The sequence below is a fragment of the Triticum aestivum genome, chromosome 7B (genome assembly GCF_018294505.1).
Source record: "Triticum aestivum cultivar Chinese Spring chromosome 7B, IWGSC CS RefSeq v2.1, whole genome shotgun sequence".
Classification (NCBI taxonomy): domain Eukaryota; kingdom Viridiplantae; phylum Streptophyta; class Magnoliopsida; order Poales; family Poaceae; genus Triticum; species Triticum aestivum.
The window spans coordinates 743,702,560-743,722,527 of record NC_057813.1 but is presented as its reverse complement, the minus strand read 5'-3'; the positions used below and the strand labels follow the sequence as shown (position 1 = coordinate 743,722,527).

General features: G+C 45.2%; 1 long non-coding RNA gene across 2 annotated transcripts in view; it reads right to left on the bottom strand.

The window, feature by feature from the left end:
- Positions 1–900: 900 nt before the first annotated feature.
- The window catches only part of LOC123162135 (uncharacterized), a 20,595-nt gene continuing 1,527 nt past the window's right edge, over positions 901–19,968 (bottom strand). For both annotated transcript variants that reach the window (XR_006481062.1, XR_006481061.1), the window contains 2 exons: positions 19,760–19,864; positions 901–1,216 (listed from right to left, as the gene is read on the bottom strand). This is a non-coding gene — a long non-coding RNA (uncharacterized lncRNA). The remainder of the gene's footprint in view (positions 1,217–19,759; positions 19,865–19,968) is intronic.

The window sequence follows — 19,968 nt, the reverse complement described above, 5'->3', positions numbered from 1 at the left end:
GTCATGGTTGTTTCCTTCACATTCCTCCTCCCTTTAACTTTGACGCACGGGGGAAATACGAATGGACTGGTTCTGCATCTTCCCAGGTCGCCAAGGAAGGTGGAAACCAGACCACTGCACCTGAACCAACAACGCGGCCTGACGTGTGCCACAATGGAAAATGCGTGAATAACATTAATACCAGCAACAGTCGGCCATGCATGAGGCCAGGAATAGCATTTATACCAGCCTATTATGTAACCCCTCCCGGCACATATGCCTATGCGTTGTAACAGGAGAGAAAATAATGTGCATTTAAATTTATGTTACCCCTCCCAACGGGAGGGAAGCACTGGGCTGAAGGTTGGATATCCACAATTTTTACCTTACGCCAAGAGCTAGCTAAGAACACTACATAAGAAGGGTATTACCTCCATTGGGGAGGGCCTGAACCTATATAAACCCTTGTGCATACTACCATCTGTATTGATCGATAGATACGATTGTATCCACATACACACTACTGCAGTATTGGTAGGATTATATCCATAACAAATGGCTTGTAGTTTTTGATCCACAATACGACAGATCAACTTCTCTAGAAAAATTAATCCACCTCCTTATCGACATCCTTGTCGAGCCTCTAGAGGTTGTTGGCTTTCGCGATGCATGTTGATATTTGCCACCAACGTGAACAAAAATCATCGAAATCAGCATTGATACCCCCTAGTGGTGTGACTGCATGCGGATCTCGAGGGCTCATAACACCTCTTTGACTACTTGTCCAGAATTAGCATTGTCAAGGAGGCGTTCAAGTGGAAGAAGCAAAGGAAAGCCCCGTGTAGTGTGTGACTTTCCCGCTTGATCGTGCACTAATCATACATCCAAATGCACACGATCAAAATCAGGGACTCACGGGAAGATATCACAACATAACTCTAAACACAAATTAAAGTCATACAAGCTTTATATTACAAGCCAGGGGCCTCAAGGGCTCGAATACATAACCTTGAATACAAACGAGTCAGCGAAAACAACAATATCTAAGTACATACATAAGATAAACAAGTCTGCCTTAAGAAGTGTAGCACAAAAGCAACAACGATAGAAAAGGCAAGGCTTCCTGCCCGGGAGCCTCCTAACTACTCCTGGTCGTCTGTGGTCTCCACGTAGTAGTAGGCACCATCGGGGTAGTAGTAGTTGTCGGCAGTGGCATCTTGCTCCTGGGATCTGTCATCTGATCGCAGCAATTCGGTACAGGGGGAAAATGAGTAGCAAAGCAACCGTGAGTACTCATCCAAAGTACTCGCAAGACTTACATCAGAACTATACTAAGTATGTATCAGTATCAAAGGAACGAGGCTATATTTTTGGACTGAACTGCAGAAATGCCAGAATAGAGGGAAATCCTAGCCTATCGAAGACTAACATGTTGAAGCATCTTGCAACATTAGAAGCGTACATATTAGCATATTATAAGTAGCAAGTTTATTTAGTAACTATAAGAGATCCTTTCTCAACTCCCTGCAAGAAAGCAATCCCACAGCCAACATATCCATTTCATCTCTAGTATCCAGTTCTATTTGTATAGACCGGGATACAACTCCGAGTGTGCATTACCGTGGACACGACTATTCAAATAGATATACTTCCCTGTAGGGGTGCACAAACTTACCCAACACGCTTGATTAACTCCGGCCGGGAAAACCATCAGATCATACACTACCTAGACTCAACAGAGAGGCCAACACGCCGGTCTACACCCTAAGTGCGCGGGGGTCTTGAGCCCATCGCCCGTAGCACTCCTGCATGTTGCGAGGACGACCGAGATCAGTCCTGGCTACCTCTTTATACAAAGAAGGTGCTTACGCGGATCACCCGAGCGCGTGCCGCTCCATCAGTGACGTCTGCGAGCTTTCTGAAGAAACATATGACATAGAGTGCCCATGCTTATTCCCGCATGGTGTCAGTGCGAAAAGGCCAGAGGCCTATTCGGATTACATATCCAAATGCATTAGTGTCTTGGGAGCGCGCGATGACGATCAGTGCTACTGTCGCCCCGTCTCAAGGACTTATGGCAAGGGCCAGGCCCAGCCCTCTTTGGGGCGGTCTGCCTACCCGGCTGTCCCTCATAATTATCTCACGGGTACCCTCCAGGTCAACCCAACTTCAGTAACTCTCGCGGGTATCGCTCGGGGCCGACCCGTCTTTAACATGGTTTCGTGGTAAAGTCAAAGTAATCGTGTGTCCAAAACACCAAGGGAGAATCCGAGGAATCACCCTCGATGGAATCCACCTGATGTAATCATCAAGGTGAACTTGGAGGACTCACCCTCGATGGTTCATGCTTGAGGTGTTGCACGATAGATTCATTATCGGGAGTGGTAAAGGAGGAATCACCCTCGATAGACCACGACCGATTAGCTACACTACAGAGTTATCATCAGGAGTGCGTTACGAGGTATCACCCACGACACTCGGTAGTAGCTTTGCAGAGTGGTACAACTAAAGGTCGCGAGGTGATGTGTCGGGCCCTAGACGTCGATCACGTTGATCGACTCATCGGTGATGAAGCCGGGGCAACTGGGACAAGGTGTGGGGTCACTGATGGATTACTAACCAACCTATACTAAGCATGTAGGATAAGTAGGTAAGGTACAAAAGCAGGTTACAAAGTCAAGCTATGCATTAGAATAAGAGCAATCATTTACAGTAGAAAAATCTAATGCAAGCATGAGAGAGAATAGAATGGGCGATATAGGAATGATCAAACGGGGTTTGCTTGCCTGGAAGCTCTGCTGCAAGTGGCTGGACGTCAAGGGCGTAGTCTTACCCGGCAGCATAGTCAGTATCGGTGTTTATCGGAGATAGGAGGGGGGAAAATAATAAATATAAAGCAACAGTTGCATCACGATGCATGACATGACCAAATGCAGTGCTAGAGGTGACCTAACGGAGTAATACACATTACAGACGAAGATGGAAAACATCTGGGGATGTTTTCCCGGCGTTTGACATTTTCTGGACAGATGAAAGAGAGGGGAAGGATCCATGTTTGCAGTGTTAGAGGGGTGTGTCAGATGAATGGAATGCATATCGGATTTGTTGTTTTTTTCTGAGCAATTTTCATGTATAAATTATTTGAATTAATTATTTTATATTAATTTCCAAAGTTTTAAACATTTTTTGAATTAATTATTAAATAAAAAATGAAGTTATTGCATCAGCATGACGTCAGTGGTCAACCCAGCTGGTCCAGGTCCAACCGGACAGCTGGGTCCTACATGTCATTGATAGTGGGGTTAATAGAGGGTTAATTTTAACTAACTAGCACTACTATGGAAAACCCTAGCAGTAGCGCGTGTTTAAAGCTTATCAGTAGCGCGGGGAACAACGCTACTAGTAAGGTGCTAGTGTTGGGGAACGTAGCAGAAATTCAAAATTTTCCTACGTGTCACCAAGATCTATCTATGGAGAAACCAGCAACGAGGGGAAGGTGAGTGCATCTACATACCCTTGTAGATCGCTAAGCGGAAGCGTTCAAGAGAACGGAGTTGAAGGAGTCGTACTCATCGTGATCCAAATCACCGGAGATCCTAGTGCCGAACAGACGGCACCTCCGCGTTCAACACACGTACAGCCCGGTGACGTCTCCCATGCCTTGATCTAGCAAGGAGAGAGGGAGAGGTTGAGGAATACTCCGTCCAGCAGCAGCACAATGGCGTGGTGGTGGTGGAGGAGCGTGGCAATCCAGCAGGGCTTCGCCAAGCACCGTGAGATATGAGGAGAAAGAGAGGTAGGGCTGCGCCAACAGGAGAAGGACTTCGTGTGTTGGGCTGCCCCTTTGCCTCCAATATATATAGGGGGAGAGGGGGGGCTGTGCCCCCACCTAGGGTTCCACCCCTAGGGGCGGCGGCCAGCCCTAGATCCCATCTAGGGGGCGGCCAAGGGGGGGAGGAGTGCCTCCCAAGTCAAGTGGAGGCCCTCCCCCTTAGGGTTTCCCCTCTCCCATGCGCATGGGCCTTGGGGGGCTGGTGCCCGTGGCCCATTAAGGCTAGGGCGCCCCCTTACAGCCCATGCTACTGTATTGGACGTGGTGGAACATTTTCCGGACCTCCGTACCCCTCCGGAATCCTCCGGAACCTTCCGGAAGCTTCCCGGTACAATACCGGAAAAAACTGAACTTTTCCCGGAACCCGAACAACAACTTTCCATATATAAATCTTTACCTCCGGAACTCCTCGTGACGTCCAGGATCTCATCCGGGACTCCGAACAACATTCGGTAACCACATACAAACTTCCTTTATAACCCTAGCATCATCGAACCTTAAGTGTGTAGACCCTACAGGTTCAGGAACCATGCAGACATGACCGAGATGTTCTCCGGTCAATAACCAACAGCGGGATCTGGATACCCATGTTGGCTCCCACATGTTCCACGATGATCTCATCGGATGAACCACGATGTCAAGGACTCACTCAATCCCGTATACAATTCCCTTTGTCTAGCGGTATTGTACTTGCCCGAGATTCGATCGTCGGTATCCCGATACCTTGTTCAATCTCATTACCGGCAAGTCTCTTTACTCGTTCCGTAACACATCATCCCATGATCAAGCCCTTGGTCACATTGTGCACATTATGATGATGTCCTACCGAGTGGGCCCAGAGATACCTCTCCGTTTACACGGAGTGACAAATCCCAGTCTCGATTCGTGCCAACCCAACAGACACTTTAGGAGATACCTGTAGTGCACCTTTATAGCCACCCAGTTACGTTGTGACGTTTGGTACACCCAAAGCATTCCTACGGTATCCGGGAGTTGCACAATCTCATGGTCTAAGGAAATGATACTTGACATTAGAAAAGCTTTAGCATACGAACTACGATCTTTGTGCTAGGCTTAGGATTGGGTCTTGTCCATCACATCATTCTCCTAATGATGTGATCCCGTTATCAACGACATCCAATGTCCATGGTGAGGAAACCGTAACCATCTATTGATCAACGAGCTAGTCAACTAGAGGCTTACTAGGGACATAGTGTTGTCTATGTACGCACACATGTATCTGAGTTTCCTTTCAATACAATTATAGCATGGATAATAAACGATTATCATGAACAAGGAAATATAATAATAACTAATTTATTATTGCCTCTAGGGCATATTTCCAACAGTCTCCCACTTGCACTAGAGTCAATAATCTAGTTCACATCGCCATGTGATTAACACTCACAGGTCACATCGCCATGTGACCAACATCCAAAGAGTTTACTAGAATCAATTATCTAGTTCACATCACTATGTGATTAACACTCAATGAGTTATGGGTTTGATCATGTTTATGCTTGTGAGAGAGGTTGTAGTCAACTGGTCTGCAATATTCAGATCCCTATGTATTTCGCAAAACTTTATGTCATATCATAGATGCTGCTACCACGTTCCACTTGGAGCTATTCCAAATTGTTGCTCCATTATACGTATCTGGTATCTCTACTCAGAGCTATCCGGATAGGTGTTAAGCTTGCATCGACGCAACTCTTTACATCGAACTCTTTATCACCTCCATAACCGAGAAACATATCCTTATTCCTCTAAGGATAATTTTTACCGCTATCTGGTGATCCACTCCTTGATCACCTTTGTACCCTCTTGCCAGATATGTAGCAAGGCACACATCAGGTGCGGTACACAGCATAGCATACTGTAGAGCCTATGTCTAAGGCATAGGGGACGACCTTCGTCCTTTCTCTCTTTTCTGCCGTGGTCGAGCTTTAACTCTTAACTTCATACCTTACAACTCAGGCAAGAACTCCTTCTTTGACTGATCCATCTTGAACACCTTCAAGATTATGTCAAGGTATGTGCTCATTTGAAAGTACCATTAAGCGTGTTTGATCTATCCTTATAGATCTTGATGCTCAATGTTCAAGTAGCTTAATCCAGGTTTTCTATTGAAAAACACCTTTCAAATAACCCTGTATGCTTTCCAGAAATTCTACATCATTTCTGATCAACAATATGTCAACGACATATACTCATCAGAAATTCTATAGTGCTCCCACTCACTTCTTTGGAAATACAAGTTTCTCATAAACTTTGTATAAACCAAAAATCTTTGATCATCTCATCAAAGTGCACATTCCAACTCCGAGATGCTTACTCCAGTCCTTAGAAGGATCGCTGGAGCCAGCATACCTTTTAGCATCCTTAGGATCGACAAAAGCTTTCTGATTGTATCACATACAACCTTTCCTTACGAAGACTGGTAAGGAAACTCGTTTTGACATCCATCTGCCAGATTTCATAAATGCAGCTAATGCTAACATGATTCCGACGGACTTAAGTATCGCTACGGATGAGAAAATATCATCGTAGTCAACTCCTTGAACTTGTGAAAAACTCTTCGCCACAAGTCGAGCTTCATAGACGGTGACATTACCGTCCACGTCCGTCTTCTTCTTAAAGATCCATTTATCTCAATGGCTTGCTTATCGGGCAAGTCCACCAAAGTCCATGCTTTGTTCTGATACATGGATCCTATCTCGGATTTCATGGCTTCTAACCATTTGTTGGAATATGGGCCCACCATCGCTTCTCCATAGCTCGTAGGTTCATCTAGCAATATGACCTTCAAGACGGGATTACTGTACCACTCTGAAGTAGTACGCATCCTTGTCACCCCACGAGGTACGTTAGTGACTTGATCCGAAACTTCATGATCACTATCATAAGCTTCTACTTCAATTGGTGTAGGCGCCACAGGAACAACTTCCTGTGCCCTGCTGCACACTAGTTGAAGTGATGGTTCAATAACGTCATCAAGTCTCCACCATCCTCCCACTCAATTCTTTCGAGAGAAACTTTTCCTCGAGAAAGGACCCGTTTCTGGAAACAATTACTTTTGCTTCTGGATCTTGAGATAGGAGGTATAGCCAACTGTTTTGGGTGTCCTATGAAGATGTATTTATCCATTTTGGGTTCGAGCTTATCACGATGAAACTTTTTGACATAAGCGTCGCAGCCCCAAACTTTTAAGAAACGACAACTTAGGTTTCTCCAAACCATAGTTCAAACGGTGTCGTCTCAACGGAATTACGTGGTGCCCTATTAAAGTGAATGTGGTTGTCTCTAATGCCTAACCCATGAACGATAGTGGTAATTCGATAAGAGACATCATGGTACGCACCATATCTAATAGGGTGCAACTATGATGTTCGGACACACCATCACACTATGGTGTTCCAGGCGGTATTAATTGTGAAACAATTTCCACAATGTCTTAATAGCGTGCCAAAGCTCGTAACTCAGATACTCATCTTTATGATCATATCATAGACATTTTATCCTCTTGTCACGATGATCTTTTAACTTCACTCTGAAATTACTTGAACCATTCAACAATTCAGACTTGTGTTTCATCAAGTAAATACACTCAGTATCTACTTAAATCACCCGTGAAGTAAGAACATTACGATATTCACTACATGTCTCAGCACTCATTGGACTGCACACATCAAAATGTGTTACTTCAAACAAGTTGCTACTTGTTCCATCTTACTGAAACCGAGGCTTTTCAGTCATCTTGCCCATGTGGTATGATTTGCATATCTCAAGTGATTCAAAATCAAGTAAGTCCAAACGATCCATCCCCATGGAGTTTCTTCATGCGTATACACCAATAGACGTGGTTCGCATGTCTCAAACTTTTCAAAAACGAGTGAGTCCAAACATCCATCAACATGGAGCTTCTTCATGCGTTTTACACCAGTATGACTTACATGGCAGTGCCACAAGTAAGTGGTACTATCATTACTATCTTATATCTTTTGGCATGAAAATGTGTATCACTATGATCGAGATTCAATAAACCATTCTTTTAGGCGCAAGACCATTGAAGGTATTTATTCAAATAAATAGAGTAACCATTATTCTCCTTAAATGAATATCCATATTGCGATAGACATAATCCAATCATGTCTATGCTCAACGCAAACACCAAATAACAATTTTAGGTTTAACTCCAATCTCGATGGTAGAGGGAGCGTGCGATGCTTGATCACATCAACCTTGGAAACACTTCCAACACATATCGTCGGCTCACCTTTAGCTACTCTCCGTTTATTCCGTAGCTTTTATTTCGAGATACTAACACTTAGCAACCGAACCGTTATCTAATACCCTGGTGCTACTAGGTGTACTAGTAAAGTACACATTAACATAATGTATATCCAATATACTTCTATCGACCTTGCCAGCCTTCTCATCTACCAAGTATCTAGGGTGGTTCCGCTTCAGTGTCCGTTCCTCTCATTACAGAAGCACTTAGTCTGGGGTTTGGGTTCAACCTTGGGTTTCTTCACTAGAGCAGCAACTGTTTTGCCGTTTCATGAAGTATCCCTTGTTGCCCTTGCCCTTCTTGAAACTAGTGGTTTTACCAACCATCAATAATTGATGCTCCTACTTGACTTCTACTTTCGCGGTGTCAAACATCGCGAACACTTCAAGGATCATCATATCTATCCCTGATATGTTATAGTTCATCACGAAGCTCTAGTAGCTTGGTGGCAATGTCTTTGGAGAAACATCACTATCTCATTTGGAAGATTAACTCCCACTCGATTCAAGTGATTGTTGTAACCAGACAATCTGAGTACAAGCTCAACGATTGAGATCTTCTCCCTTAGTTTGTAGGCTAGAAAACTCGTTGGAGGTCTCATACCTCTTGACGTGGGAACGAGCCTGAAATCCCAATTTCAGCCCTCAGAACATCTCATATGTTTCGCGATGTTTCAAAAACGTTTTTGGTGCCTCAATTCTAAGCCGTTTAACATTACCGAACTATCACGTAGTCATCAAAACGTGTGTGTCAGATGTTCGCAACATCCACAGGCCACGTTCGAGGTCCAGCACACCGAGCGGTGCATTAAGGACATAAGCTTTCTAATGACCGCATAATTGCTACTGTCAACTTTCAACTATATTTTCTCTAGGAACATATCTAAACAGTAGAACTAAAGCGCGAGCTATGACATAATTTGCAAAGGGCTTTTGACTATGTTCAGGATAATTAAGTTCATCTAATGAACTCCCACTCAGATAGACATCCCTCCAGTCATCTAAGTGATTACATGATCCGAGTCAACTAGGCTGTGTCCGATCATCACGTGAGATGGACTAGTCATCATCGGTGAACATCTTCATGTTGATCGTATCCACCATACGACTCATGCTCGACCTTTCGGTCTCTTGTGTTCCGGGGCCATGTCTGTACATGCTAGGCTCGTCAAGTTAACCTAAGTGTTTCACGTGTGTAAATCTGGCTTACACCCGTTGTATGTGAACGTAAGAATCTATCACACCCGATCATCACGTGGTGCTTCGAAACGACGAACTTTCGCAACGGTGCACAGTTAGGGGAACACTTTATTGAAATTTTAATGAGGGATCATCTTATTTACTACCGTCGTTCTAAGCAAATAAGATGCATAAACATGATAAACATCACATGCAATCAAATGGTGACATGATATGGCCAATATCATTTTGCTCCTTTTGATCTCCATCTTCGGGGCTCCATGATCATCATCGTCACCGACATGACACCATGATCTCCATCATCGTGTCTCAATGAAGTTGTCTCGCCAACTTATTACTTCTACTACTATGGCTACCGGGTAGCAATAAAGTAAAGTAATTACATGGAGTTTGTTCAATGACACGCAGGTCATACAATAAATAAAGACAACTCCTATGGCTCCTGCCGGTTGTCATACTCATCGACATGCAAGTCGTGATTCCTATTACAATAACATGATCAATCTCATACACCACATATCATTCATCACATTCATCTTGTCCATATCACATCACATAGCATACCCTGCAAAAACAAGTTAGACGTCCTCTAATTGTTGTTTGCATGTTTTACGTGGCTGCTATGGGTTTCTAGCAAGAATGTTTCTTACCTACGCAAAACCACAACGTGATATGCCAATTGCTATTTACCCTTCATAAGGATCCTTTTCATCGAATCCGTTCCGACTAAAGTGGGAGAGACTGGCACCCGCTAGCCACCTTATGCACCAAGTGCATGTCAGTCGGTGGAACCTGTCTCATGTAAGTGTACGTGTAAGGTCGGTCCGGGCCGCTTCATCCCACAATACCGTCGAAACAAGATTGGACTAGTAACGGTAAGCATATTGAACAAAATCAACGCCCACAACTACTTTGTGTTCTACTCGTGCAAAGAATCTACGCAATAGACCTAGCTCTGATACCACTGTTGGGAACGCAGCAGAAATTCAAAATTTTCCTATGTGTCACCAAGATCTATCTATGGAGAAACCAACAACGAGGGGAAGGAGAGTGCATCTACATACCCTTGTAGATCGCTAAGCGGAAGCGTTCAAGAAAACGGGGTTGAAGGAGTCGTACTCGTCGTGATCCAAATCACCGGAGATCCTAGTGCCGAACAGACGGCACCTCCGCGTTCAACACGCGTACAGCTCGGTGACGTCTCCCATGACTTGATCCAGCAAGGAGAGAGGGAGAGGTTGAGGAAGACTCTGTCCAGCAGCAGCACAACGCCGTGGTGGTGGTGGAGGAGCGTGGCAATCCAGCAGGGCTTCGCCAAGCACCGTGAGATACGAGGAGAAAGAGAGGTAGGGCTGCGCCAATAGGAGAAGGACTTCGTGTGTTGGGCTGCCCCTTTGCCTCCACTATATATAGGGGGAGAGGGGGGGCTGTGCCCCCACCTAGGGTTCCACCCCTAGGGGCGGCGGCCAGCCCTAGATCCCATCTAGGGGGCGGCCAAGGGGGGGTGGAGTGCCTCCCAAGTCAAGTGGAGGCCCTCCCCCTTAGGATTTCCCCTCTCCCATGCGCATTAAGGCTAGGGCGCCCCCTTACAGCACATGCTGCTGTATTGGACGTGGTGGAACATTTTCCGGACCTCCGGACCCCTCCGGAATCCTCCGGAACATTCCGGAAGCTTCCCGGTACAATACTGGAAAACACCAAACTTTTCCCTGAACCCGAACAACAACTTTCCAGATATAAATCTTTACCTCCGGACCATTCCGGAACTCCTCGTGACATCCAGGATCTCATCCGGGACTCCGACCAACATTCGGTAACCACATACAAACTTCCTTTATAACCCTAGCATCATCGAACCTTAAGTGTGTAGACCCTACGGGTTCGGGAACCATGCAGACATGACCGAGATGTTCTCCGGTCAATAACCAACAGCGGGATCTGGATACCCATGTTGGCTCCCACATGTTCCACGATGATCTCATCGGATGAACCACGATGTCAAGGACTCAATCAATCTCGTATACAATTCCCTTTGTCTAGCGGTATTGTACTTGCCCGAGATTCGATCGTCGGTATCCCGATACCTTGTTCAATCTCGTTACCGGCAAGTCTCTTTACTCGTTCCGTAACACATCATCCCGTGATCAACCCCTTGGTCACATTGTGCACATTATGATGATGTGCTACCGACTGGGCCCAGAGATACCTCTCCGTTTACACGGAGTGACAAATCCCAGTCTCGATTCGTGCCAACCCAACAGACAGTTTCGGAGATACCTGTAGTGCACCTTTATAGCCACCCAGTTACGTTGTGACGTTTGGTACACCCAAAGCATTCCTAAGGTATCCGGGAGTTGCACAATATCATGTTCTAAGGAAATGATACTTGACATTAGAAAAGCTTTAGCATACGAACTACGATCTTTGTGCTAGGCTTAGGATTGGGTCTTGTCCATCACATCATTCTCCTAATGATGTGATCCCGTTATCAACGACATCCAATGTCCACGGTCAGGAAACCGTAACCATCTATTGATCAACGAGCTAGTCAACTAGAGGCCTACTAGGGACATGGTGTTGTCTATGTACCCACACATGTATCTGAGTTTCCTTTCAATACAATTATAGCATGGATAATAAACGATTATCATGAACAAGGAAATATAATAATAATAACTAATTTATTATTGCCTCTAGGGCATATTTCCAACAGAGGGAGCGTGCGATGCTTGATCACATCAACCTTGGAAACACTTCCAACACATATCGTCGGCTCACCTTTAGCTAGTCTCCGTTTATTCCGTAGCTTTTATTTCGGGCTACTAACACTTAGTAACCGAACCGGTATCTAATACCCTGGTGCTACTAGGAGTACTAGTAAAGTACACATTAACATAATGCATATCCAATATACTTCTATCGACCTTGCCAGCCTTCTCATCTACCAAGTATCTAGGGTAATTCTGCTCCAGTGGCTGTTCCCCTGTTTACAGAAGCACTTAGTCTCGGGTTTGGGTTCAACCTTGGGTTTCTTCACTAGAGCAGCAGCTGATTTGCCGTTTCGTGAAGTATCCCTTCTTGCCCTTGCCCTTCTTGAAACTAGTGGTTTCACCAACCATCAACAATTGATTCTCCTTCTTGATTTCTACTTTCGCGGTGTCAAACATCGCGAATATCTCAAGGGTCATCATATCTATCCCTGATCTGTTATAGTTCATCACGAAGCTCTAGTAGCTTGGTGGCAATGACTTTGGAGAAACATCACTATCTCATCTGGAAGATCAACTCCCACTCGATTGAACTGAATGTTGTACTCATCGGATGTACTATAACAGTTCGGATGTACAACAATCAGTTGAATCGAGTGGGAGTTGACCTTCCAGATGAGATAGTGATGTTTCTCCAAAGTCATTGCCACCAAGCTACTAGAGCTTCGTGATGAACTATAACAGATCAGGGATAGATATGATGATCCTTGAGATATTCACGATGTTTGACACCGCGAAAGTAGAAATCAAGAAGGAGCATCAATTGTTGATGGTTGGTGAAACCACTAGTTTCAAGAAGGGCAAGGGCAAGAAGGGATACTTCACGAAACGGCAAATCAGCTGCTGCTCTAGTGAAGAAACCCAGGTTGAACCCAAACCCGAGACTAAGTGCTTCTGTAATAAGGGGAACAGCCACTGGAGCAGAATTACCCTAGATACTTGGTAGATGAGAAGGCTGGCAAGGTCGATAGAAGTATATTGGATATGCATTATGTTAATGTGTACTTTACTAGTACTCCTAGTAGCACCAGGGTATTAGATACCGGTTCGGGTACTAAGTGTTAGTAGCCCGAAATAAAAGCTACGGAATAAACGGAGACTAGCTAAATGTGAGCCGACAATATGTGTTGGAAGTGTTTCCAAGGTTGATGTGATCAAGCATCGCACGCTCCCTCTGTTGGAAATATGCCCTAGAGGCAATAATAAATTAGTTATTATTATTATATTTCCTAGTTCACGATAATCGTTTATTATCCATGCTATAATTGTATTGATAGGAAACTCAGATACATGTGTGGGTACATAGACAACACCATGTCCCTAGTAGGCCTCTAGTTGACTAGCTTGTTGATCAATAGATGGTTACGGTTTCCTGACCATGGACATTGGGTGTCGTTGATAACGGGATCACATCATTAGGAGAATGATGTGATGGACAAGACCCAATCCTAAGCCTAGAACAAAGATCGTGTAGTTCGAATGCTAAAGCTTTTCTAATGTCAAGTATCGTTTCCTTGGACCATGAGATTGTGCAACTCCCGGATAACGTAGGAATGATTTGGGTGTACCAAACGTCACAATGTAACTGGGTGGCTATAAAGGTGCACTACAGGTATCTCCGAAAGTGTCTGTTGGGTTGGCACGAATCGAGACTGGGATTTGTCACTCCGTGTAAACGGAGAGGTATCTCTGGGCCCACTCGGTAGGACATCATCATAATGTGCACAATGTGACCAAGGAGTTGATCACGGGATGATGTGTTACGGAACGAGTAAAGAGACTTGCCGGTAACGAGATTGAACAAGGTATCGGGATACCGACGATCGAATCTCGGGCAAGTACAATACCGCTAGACAAAGGGAATTGTATACGGGATTGATTGAGTCCTTGACATCGTGGTTCATCCGATGAGATCATCATGGAACATGTGGGAGCCAACATGGGTATCCAGATCCCGCTGTTGGTTATTGGCCGGAGAACGTCTCGGTCATGTCTGCATGGTTCCCGAACCCGTAGGGTCTACACACTTAAGGTTCGATGACGCTAGGGTTATAAAGGAAGTTTGTATGTGGTTACTGAATGTTGTTCGGAGTCCCGAATGAGATCCCAGACGTCACGAGGACTTCCGGAATGGTCCGGAGGTAAAGATTTATATATGGAAAGTTGTTGTTCGGGTTCCAGGAAAAGTTCTGTTTTTCCGCAATTGTACCGGGAAGCTTCCGGAAGGTTCCGGAGGATTCCGGAGGGGTCCGGAGGTCCGGAAAATGTTCCACCACGTCCAATACAGCAGCATGGGCTGTAAGGGGGTGCCCTAGCTTTAATGGGACAGGGGCACCAGCCCCCCCAAGGCCCATGTGCATGGGAGAGGGGAAACCCTAAGGGGGAGGGCCTCCACTTGACTTGGGAGGCACTCCTCCCCCCCTTGGCCGCCCCCTAGATGGGATCTAGGGCTGGCCGCCGCCCCTAGGGGTGGAACCCTAGGTGGGGGCGCAGCCACCCTCTCCCCCTATATATAGTGGAGGCAAAGGGGCAGCCCAACACACAAAGTACTTCTCCTGTTGGCGCAGCCCTACCTCTCTTTCTCCTCATATCTCGCGGTGCTTGGCGAAGCCCTCCGGGATTGCCACGCTCCTCCACCACCACCACGCCGTTGTGCTGCTGTTGGATGGAGTCTTCCTCAACCTCTCCCTCTCTCCCTGCTGGATCAAGGCATGGGAGACGTCATCGGGCTGTACGTGTGTTGAACGCGGAGGTGCCGTCCGTTCGGCACTAGGATATCCGGTGATTTGGATCACGACGAGTACGACTCCTTCAACCCCGTTCTCTTGAACGATTCTGTTTAGCAATCTACAAGGGTATGTAGATGCACTCTCCTTCCCCTCGTTGCTGGTTTCTCCATAGATAGATCTTGGTGACACGTAGGAAAATTTTGAATTTCTGCTACGTTCCCCAACACCCTCTACAATCGAGATTGGTGTTAAACCTAAATAATTGTTATTTGGTGTTTGCGTTGAGCATAGACATGATTGGATTATGTCTATCACAGTACGGTTACTCATTTAAGGAGAATAATGGTTACTCTATTTATTTGAATGATACCTTTAATGGTCTTGCACGTAAAAGAATGGTTTATTGAATCTCGATCGTAGTGATACACATTTTCATGCCAAAAGATATAAGATAGTAATGATAGTACCACTTACTTGTGGCACTGCCATGTAAGTCATATTGGTATAAAACGCATGAAGAAGCTCCATGTTGATGGATCTTTGGACTCACTCGTTTTGAAATGTTTGAGACATGCGAACCATGTCTATTGGTGTATATTCATGAAGAAACTCCATGCAAATGGACCGTTTGGACTCACTTGATTTTGAATCACTTGAGACATGCAAATCGTACCACATGGGCAAGATGACTGAAAGCCTCGTTTTTAGTAAAATGGAACAATAAAGCAACTTGTTGGAAGTAATACATTTTGATGTGTGCAGTCCAATGAGTGCTAAGGCACGCAGTGGATATCGTTATGTTCTTACTTCACGCATGATTTGAGTAGATACTGAGTGTATTTACTTGATGAACACAAGTCTGAATTATTGAATGGTTCAAGTAATTTCAGAGTGAAGTTAAAAGATCCTCGTGACAAGAGGATAAAATGTCTATGATATGATCATAGAGATGAGTATCTGAGTTACGAGCTTTGGTACACTATTAAGACATTGTGGAAATTGTTTCACAACTAATATCGCCTGGAACACCATAGTGTGATGGTGTGTCCGAACGTCATAGATGCACCCTATTGGACATGGTGCATACCATGATGTCTCTTATCAAATTACCACTATCGTTCATGGGTTAGGCATTAGAGACAACCACATTCACTTTAAATAGGGCACCACGTAATTCGTTGAAATGACACCGTATGAACTATGGTTTAGAGAAACCTAAGCTGTCGTTTCTTGGAAGTTTGGGGCTGCGATGCTTACGTGAAAAAGGTTTCAGCCTGATAAGCTCGAACCCAAAGCGGATAAATACATCTTCATAGGACACCCAAAAATAGTTGGGTATACCTCCTATTTCAGATCCGGAAGCGAAAGATTGTTTCTAGAAACGGGTCCTTTCTCGAGGAAAAGTTTCTCTCGGAAGAATTGAGTGGGAGGATGGTGAAGACTTGATAAGGTTATTGAACCATCACTTCAACTAGTGTGTAGCAGGGCACATGAAGTTGTTCCTATGGCACCTACACCAATTGAAGTGGAAGTTGATGATAATGATCATGAAACTTCGGATCAAGTCACTACCAAACCTCGTAGGACGACAAGGACAGGTACTGCTTCAGAGTGGTACGTAATCCTGTCTTGGAAGTCATGTTGCTAGACAACAATGAACCTACGAGCTATGGAGAAGCGATGGTGGGACCGGATTCCGACGAATGGCTCGAGGCCATAAAATCCGAGAGAGGATCCATGTACGAAAACAAAGTATGGACTTTGGAAGAAATACTTGATGGTCGTAAGGCTGTTGGGTACAGATGGATTTTGAAAGGAAGACGGACAATGATGGTAAGTGTCACCATTAAGAAAGCTCGACTTGTCCTTAAGATATTTTCCGACAAGTTCAAGGAGTTGACTACGAGGAGACTTTCTCACTCGTAGCGATGCTAAGAGTCTGTTGAAATTATATTAGTAGTTACTGCATAATTTATGAAATCTTGCAGATAGGATGTCAAAACATTGTTCCTCGACGAGGAAAGGTTGTATGTGATACAACCAAAAGGTTTTGTCAATCCTGAAAGATGCTAACAAGTATGCAAAGCTCCAGCAATCCTTCTAAGGACTGGAGTAAGAATCTCGGAGTTGGAATATACGCTTTTATGAGATGATCAAAGATTTTGGGTTTATACAAAGTTTATGAGAAACTTGTATTTCCAAAGAAGTGAGTGGGAGCACTATAGCATTTCTGATGAGTATATGTTGTTGACATATTGTTGATCGGAAATGATGTAGAATTTCTGGAAAGCATATAGGGTTATTTGAAAGGTGTTTTTCAATAGAAAACCTGGATTAAGCTATTTGAACATTGAGCATCAAGATCTATGAGGATATATCAAAACGCTTAATAGTACTTTCAAATGAGCACATACCTTGACATGCTCTTGAAGGTGTTCAAGATGGATCAATCAAAGAAGGAGTTCTTGCCTGAGTTGTAAGGTATGAAGTTAAGACTTAAAGCTCGACCACGGCAGAAGAAAGAGAAAGGATGAATGTCGTCCCCTATGCCTTAGCCATAGGCTCTATAGAGTATGTCATGCTTTGTACTGCACCTGATGTGTGCCTTGCCACATGTCTGGCAAGAGGGTACAAAGGTGACCCGGGAGTGGGTCACTAGATAGCGGTCAAAAATTATCCTTAGAGGAATAAGGAAATGTTTCTCGGTTATGGAGGTGATAAAGAGTTTGACGTAAAGAGTTACGTCGATGCAAGCTTAACACCTATCCGGATAGCTCTGAGTAGAGATACCAGATACGTATAATGGAGCAATAATTTGGAATAGCTCCAAGTGGAACGTGGTAGCGGCATCTACGATATGACATAAAGTTTTGCGAAATACATAGGGATCTGAATATTGCAGACCCGTTGACTACAACCTCTCTCACAAGCATAACATTATCAAACCCAGAACTCATTGAGTGTTAATCACATAGTGATGTGAACTAGATTATTGATTCTAGTAAACTCTTTGGATGTTGGTCACGTGGCGATGTGACCTGTGAGTGTTAATCACATGGCGATCTAAACTAGATTATTGACTCTAGTGCAAGTGGGAGACTGTTGGAAATATGCCCTAGAGGCAATAATAAATTAGTTATTATTATTATATTTCCTTGTTCATGATAATCATTTATTATCCATGCTAGAATTGTATTGATTGGAAACTCAGATACATGTGTGGATACATAGACAACACCATGTCCCTAGTAAGCCTCTAGTTGACTAGCTCGTTGATCAATAGATGGTTACGGTTTCCTGACCATGGACATTGGATGTTGTTGATAACCGGATCACATCATTAGGAGAATGATGTGATGGACAAGACCCAATCCTAAGCCTAGCATAAAGATCATGTAGTTCGTATGCTAAAGCTTTTCTAATGTCAAGTATCATTTCCTTAGAACATGATATTGTGCAACTCCCGGATACCGTAGGAATGCTTTGGGTGTACCAAATGTCACAACGTAACTCGGTGGCTATAAAGGTCCACTACGGGTATCTCCGAAAGTGTCTGTTGGGTTGGCACGAATTAAGACTAGGATTTGTCACTCCGTGTGACGGAGAGGTATCTCTGGGCCCACTCGGTAGGACATCATCATAATGTGCACAATGTGACCAAGGAGGTGATCACAGGATGATGTGTTACGGAATGAGTAAAGAGACTTGCCGGTAACGAGATTGAACAAGGTATCGGCATACCGACGATCGAATCTCGGGAAAGTACAATACCGCTAGACAAAGGGAGTTGAATACGGGATTGATCGAATCCTCGACATCGTGGTTCATCCGATGAGATCATCGTGGAACATGTGGGAGCCAACATGGATATCCAGATCCTGCTGTTGGTTATTGGCCAGAGAGTTGTCTCGGTCATGTCTGCATGGTTCCCGAACCCGTAGGGTCTACACACTTCAGGTTCGATGACGCTAGGGTTATAAAGGAAGTTTGTATGTGGTTACCGAATGTTGTTCGGAGTCCCGGATGAGATCTCGGATGTCACGAGGAGTTCCGGAACGGTCCGGAGGTAAAGATATATATATGGGAAGTCATCATACGGTCACCGGAATAATTTGGGGGTTACCGGTATTGTACCGGGACCACCGAAGGGGTTCCGGGGGTTCACCGGGAGGGTCCACCTGCCCCGGAGGGCCCTATGGGCTGTTTGTGGAGAGGGACCAGCCCCTTAGTAGGCTGGGCGCCTTCCCCCTTAGGGCCCATGCGCCTAGGGTTTGGGGGGAAACCCTAAAGGGGGGCGCCCCCTTGCCTTGGGGGGCAAGGCAACCCCCCTGGCCGCCACCCCCTCCTCAGATTGGATCTAAGGGGGCCGCCCCCCCTCTCCCTTGCCCCTATATATATGTGGGGGGTGGGAGGGCAGCCGCACCCAAGTTCGGGCGCAGCCCTCCCCCTCTCCCAAGTCCTCCTCCTCTCCCGCGGTGCTTGGCGAAGCCCTGCGGGATTGCCACGCTCCTCCACCACCACCACACCGTTGTGCTGCTACCGGACGGAGTCTTTCGCAACCTCTCCCTCTCTCCTTACTGGATCAAGGCATGGGAGACGTCACCGGGCTGTACGTGTGTTGAATGCGGAGGTGCCGTCGGTTCGGCACTAGGATCTCCGGTGATTTGGATCACGACGACTACGACTCCTTCAACCCCGTTCTCTTGAACGCTTCCGCTCAGCGATCTACAAGGGTATGTAGATGCACTCTCCTTCCCCTGGTTGCTAGATTACTCCATAGATTGATCTTGGTGATGCGTAGAAAATTTTAAATTTCTGCTACGATCCCCTACACCCACTGCACCGACCCTGTGGCAATTGGAAGGCTCGGGGAGCCGATTGCCGGCGAGCGGAGCGGAAAATTTGACGGACTTTCAGTAGGAAGGGAGGGGAGGTAACGGTGGAGCCAAGCAGGTAAATACCTAACGAACTGAAGTCTGAAGCCAATTTGCTTGGTCTGAATTCTGAAGTCTGAAGTCTGAACAGTTGCTCAACAACACTGGTTACCATAGCACAGCAAAGAGCACCTGTAAAATCAAAGAGCCAAAATTAAACCATGGTTGATGTGGAGATTGGATACATGTGTAGAGAAGATGCTAATGGCACCCACTGCACCAACCCTGTGGCAATT